The sequence below is a fragment of the Petaurus breviceps genome, unplaced genomic scaffold, assembly GCF_028583685.1.
Source record: "Petaurus breviceps papuanus isolate PSGF00001 unplaced genomic scaffold, PetGlider_PUasm1.0 186, whole genome shotgun sequence".
Classification (NCBI taxonomy): Eukaryota; Metazoa; Chordata; class Mammalia; order Diprotodontia; family Petauridae; genus Petaurus; species Petaurus breviceps.
In genome coordinates this window covers 51,160,570-51,166,569 of record NW_027185798.1, presented here as the reverse complement: position 1 = coordinate 51,166,569, position 6,000 = coordinate 51,160,570, and positions in this window count along the sequence as shown.

The window sequence follows — 6,000 nt, the reverse complement described above, 5'->3', positions numbered from 1 at the left end:
TCTGATATCCCATGATCTAAGTAAAATGATATTAACATGTCTTACAATTAGAGAGCAGAATTTTCCATGGAAAGCTCTCATTCTGGGTCTATGGAAACAATAGACTTTTTAGTTTTTCCCTCCATAGTTATCTTCTTTGGATGAAAAATACAGTGACATTTAAATAGGATTCACTATTCAAAAGCAGCCAATTGAGACATGAAAGCAGAGTTCGGCTAGGGGAGTACAGATTAGCTCATCTGTGTATCCTACCTTTGTGATGCTCATTTCTTCAAAGAGACAGTTAACTTGGACAGTGACCACACACAGCAAGAGCTCAATAAATATAGGTTGATTTGATAGTCTCTGTTTTTGTTAAATTCTATGAATCTATAAATTTAATGTGATTACAATTTGGAAAGATTTGGGCTTGAAATTAGATCTCGGTTCTGTAAAATAAGAGTATGAAGAGAAAATGGCTACTACTAGGAAATTTCTCAACCTGGGGTACAGAAAAATCAGGACAAAACTCACTCACTTTTTATTCTGCAGCCTAGAGGTCATTAGACACTGGTGGAAAATGAAAAAAAAATGTAAGTTTATTTAAAGATAGCAAGGGGAGCCATTCACTAGAAACTAACTCTCCAATTTAAGATTTAGCCCACTTTTTAGTAGAATTTATGCCATAAAACTCAACCCCTTTATAGGGAATAATACATAGTTAATAAGCATTATGCTGTGTCAGAAAGAAATAACTTAGTGTTAGAATACCTATATTAGGCACTCCACAAGCTTATCTATCACTAGTTAAATAAAGTAATGATATCAAAATAAAACCACTTTGTCTTTCTCCTCCAAACTGGACAAGATGATTTCAAATGTAACTTGTAAGACTGGCATTCTATGTTACATCACAATCCCCTTTGGCTTTCAAAAGAAACCAAAATTTGATGTGGGCTAAATAATATTTAAATTGATTATAGTGGATATCTGCTCAAATTTCATGTTCAGAAATCAACTAAAACTCTGATGTAGGATCATTTAGCCATTTTCAGTGGTCATTTCCAAGTAATGAAGAGTTTAGTATTTCATATGGAAGCCAAATCCATTTTAACAGTTCTAGTTGTAAGAAATTTCTTCTTTCACCCTTACTAACCCTGAGCCAAAATAACCATCCTCTATCTCTTTGGTTATTCCTGAGCAGCTAAATAACATTGGAGCAAGCAGTAAGGAGAGACTAAATAGGTCCACCATAATTTCATGTTATCTTACTTCACATATCTTTGATTAGCCCTCTATCTCAGTCCCAAGAGAGGCTGTTCCAACCTTTCTCCTTTCTCAACTCCGTCTCCCCATAATACTTCCATGTTGCAGAAAATTATTTCTTCTGCTGCTTTATTGAGTGAATTGAGTCTATTAAACATAAACTTCATCTTCTCTTCTCCACACCTAAAAAAGTACCTGTACATCTATACTCATTCTTTCTTCCTCTACTCTAATTTCAGAATATAAATTAGATCTTTTCTTTTCTAAAGAAAATCCCCCAATAGAATGTAAACTTTTTAATATGGAGATGTAGGTATTTTGTAAACTTTTTTCAGCCATTGTGTGTATACACAATGATCATGAGAATATTTTGTTGAAATTAGTTTTACTACACTGAAATCTGGGTTTCTATCATTTCTACTTTTATTATTCTGCAGTTACTACTTCTCAAGTTACACAGAAAATATGTAATATGACTGATCCCTAACTTTCCACATACTTAGATACATAAACTACCTTCCCAACAAGTATCTTTATCTTCAGGCTAAATATATCTAATTCACTGACAAATTATAATGATACTGGTGTCATCATCCTTGTTAGCTTCATCAGGATATTATACAATTTTTCAATGTCCCTTATGAAATACAACCCCCAGAACTAAACAAAGTACTTGAAATACATTCTGAATATCTCAGAGAACAATGCCTGTATCTCAAAGAGATACCTGTTTCATGGCAGCAAACTTCCCTTCATCTTAAATCTTTTCCTGCCCCACCCCTTCTCTCTATTAGCTATTGTTGAACCCTGTTTCCTGCCAGATGACAAAGCTTTCATGGAAAACCTTTCTAATACTGGTTGACTTAATGGTCAACATGGAGGAGTAGGAATACTCCTTGCCCTCCTTTCAGGGGAGCCACTTCCAGCTTCTCCCCCTACCTCCTTTTCTCTGTAACTTCTTGAGACTCTCCTCTCTAGGTTTTCAGGACACTACTATCTCCTGGTTCTCCTCCTGCCTATCTGACTGTTCTTTCTCAATCTGCTTTACTGGATGCAAACACAAATTGAAGGCTCTAATGATAGGACACGTGTCCCTCAGGGTTCTGTCCTGGCCCCTCTTCTCTTCTCCTTCTAGATTACCTCAGTTGGCATTAGCAACTCCCATAGATTTACTTACCCTCTCACAAGGTGTTTCTCCGAACTGGAGTTTACCAGTTCCCCTGGCTGTGTAAAGGCATATAGCAGGTTCCTGGTGTTGGCATTTGCCCTCTTCCACCACTCAAGGGCTCAGGACCTCCTGCTGGTTTGTTGACGTGGAGTCTGCCACCAGCTTTTTGGGACACTTCCCCTGGATTGTGTTGTCCTTTTACCCAACTGATCCAGACCTTATTTGCTGATGCTCTAAGTCTGCTGGATCAAAAGTCTGGTCTACCCCATCTTTCTGCTGGCTCTGCTATTTCAGGATCTGTTCTGGGGTACTGTTTTATGGGTGTTCATTGATAAGAATTGGAGAGGTACAGCAATGTATTATTTACTCCAACACCTTGGCTCCCAGAATGATGTTTCTTCAAAATCAAATTCAGGTATCTCTCCATCAGAACCCAACTGAAGGTGGATTCCAGATCTCTGCGCATCCTGGTGGTCAAGCTTGTGAGGCAGAAAGGTCACAGGCTGAGAAGGAGGAAATAAGAGAAGATAGGCCCAAAGGCAATGCAGAAAAACAAAGGCACTAACTGATTTAAAAATAGTTTATGTATGTATGATTGGTCTGCTTTAGCAGACTGCAAGTTCAAGGTGAAACAGAATATAGAAGCCCAAATAGCTAATGTCATCAATGGAGGCATAGTACTAAAAATGACAAAAGTGATAATTGATACTTTTTCTTTGCTCTAGTGAAATTATATCTAAAACTCAATCTTCAGTTCCAGACACCATATTTAGAAAGGCATTAACAAGCTGGGAGGCATCCCTCAATCATTCACTGATTATTTCTTAATTGTCAAATACAATGACAGCTTCTGAATCCACATCTTTGACATCTTTGTAATTTTTGACACTATCTTAGATATCTTCTCTTTCATTGTTTTCAAGGCAATTCTCTTCCTCATGCCCATTGTTCCACCCATGTCACTATTATAATCAATTTCTTCATTTTATTGTGGATTCTAACACTTAAATGACCCTTGTATCCAGCCCCTCCTTTTCAATTTCCACTGCAGCCAACAAAATTCAGGCTCTAATCAATCATTTATTCAGATTCATGGTCCACAATGTTATGGTCTCTCCCTTTAAAGTAACAAAATTATATCAATTCCTTTTATAGCTATTTGTTAGTCATTCAAAGTTGGTTGCATTCTATGACTGGAGAGTAGGAAGTCAAAGGAAAATAGGCAAAAGCTAAAGTCAAGATAAGGAGTTAAGCAGGTAGCCAGGAGTAATTTAGAAGCTAAGAAGCTCCAAGAGAACTCTGAAATGTGATCTGTGATCTTAACACTTCTTATGTCCCATCCCATGGTGTAGATTACAACACAGACATACCTGTCTTCGTATGTCCACCTAGAATTTTATTATATGCCTCAATCCACTACAGTGAATTAAGTATTGGTCATTCTTTTTATTTCTTCTGGTTTTGTTATGATTTTATCTTGCTTGCTATTTTGCCTTATTTTAATTTCTATGCAATTAATTCCTTTTAATTAAATTGGCAAACAATTGTACTGTTCTACTTGAAGAATCAGCTTTTATTTTATTTAGCATTTCTGTAGGATTTTTTGTTTCTAGTTTATCTTTCTCCCCAAATTTATTATTTCTTCTTTTGTGTTTATTTGTTTGACTTTCTAATTTTTAAATTTTATTTAGATTAAATTATTTTAATTTTTAAAGATATGATTATTTTTACTTTAAGAGTTATCATTCAGCTCACTTCATTAATGTATTTTTGTATGAATATAATTTTTCCCTTGATGACTACTTTGGCTACATCTCATAAGTATTGTTTCATCATTTTCAATTTTGTTAGTGTAATTGTTGTTTCTATATTTCATTCTTTGATGCACTCATAATTTTTGTTTTCTTTTCATATTTCATTGTTAAGTTTCTATTTAAGTCTGTAGCTTATGACTTCTTCATTGATTCCTATTTTATTGCATCATTTTCTAGAAATTGATGTGTTTACTCTTTTTTATTATACTTGTTTTTTCATATCTATATACCCTAATGTATGATCAATTTTTGTAAAATTTCCATGTAATGATGAAAAATACATTCTTTAGCAGCTCTGTTTAGAAATGCTATGTCATAATTCAGTTTTTCTGACAATTTGTTTGATTCTACATTTTTTCTTTTTTCTTTTTCTGTTGTTTGTTTAAAACTGAGACTAACATCAAAATCTTTAGCAATTATTTTATTACTACATCTTCTTGTAATTCAGTAAATTTTTCCATTATGTACTTAGATGCTAAGGCATTTGGAGCATGTAGATTTAATATAGATATTTTTTGACTATAATTGTTTTTTAACATTAATATAGTTTCCTTGATTATCTCAATCAAATTATGAGTTTTTGTTTTTGTTTTGCCTAAAAGCATTATTACAACTGCTACTTTTTGAAATTCATTGAATACATACTTAAATTAAAAAAATAATCCTCCAGGCCCTAATTTTTGTTCTGCATATATCTTTGCTTTTAAGATGTGTTTCTTGTAAGCAATAGGTTGTAGGGTTTTGTTTTCTTATCCAATCTGTTTCTCACTTCTGTTTTAATGGTTTAATTAATCATTTTAATTTATGTAAGTTAGATTTATTTTCATCCCTTTATCTTATATATGTGCATGTATTATACATGTATTTCTACCCATACATATATACTCATACATGCATATATAATACTAGGTTTACATGTGTATATGTATGCGTGTATATACATATACCCATTTTCCCTTCCTTTATAAAGATAATTGTTTTATCTCTTCAGTTGTGTTTACTTAATATAGCTTAAGGTCACCCTATTCCCACAAATTATCTTCCTATCTTCTTTTAAGATCTCCCTCTGTCATTCTAAGTATCAGATCCCTGAAGATGATACCCGTTGTAAGGTACTCATCTTCAATGAGAGAATGTCTCTCTTCCCATTGCACTGAGTATTGTATAATGGGTTTCGCTCGCACCACTGTATCAAGATTTCTATTTTTATTTTCTCCTGTTTCAAACTTTCCTTCTGCCACTTGACTCAATCTCCCAAAACATTTTTCCCCTTGAGAGACTGCTGTTGTTATATTCTCTTTATCTTTTACCATTGACTTGTTGAGGTTCCATTGTACATTCCCCTCTATATTCATCCTTCCCCTTTCCTTCAAATTTTATCTCATTCAGTAATTTACACCTGCAAAAACATTGCTTTCCTTGTATGCTAGATGTTGTGAGGTTAAGTCCCTTGTGGTTCAGGTCTGTTCTTCCACAGTTGCTTGGATATTTCAGTTTTGCTTTCATTTTTACCTCATATACTTTTAGAAAATAAATCTGAATGGATTTCCTTTGTTTTGGTTTTGTTACTTGCTTTTATCTCCATAGGTGTCTGTATCCTTTTTAGTTTAGTTTTCTTTTCTTTTATTCTGGGGTAATTTGTTTCTTTCCCTGCATTTTACCTTGGTAGCTGCATCTATTTCCGTTTCACGTGTTTATATGTTCTGGATTATATGGAAAGGAAATCATTCTCTCGCTTGTGTGTCCACATTTGTGCTTTAAATGTCTTTTATT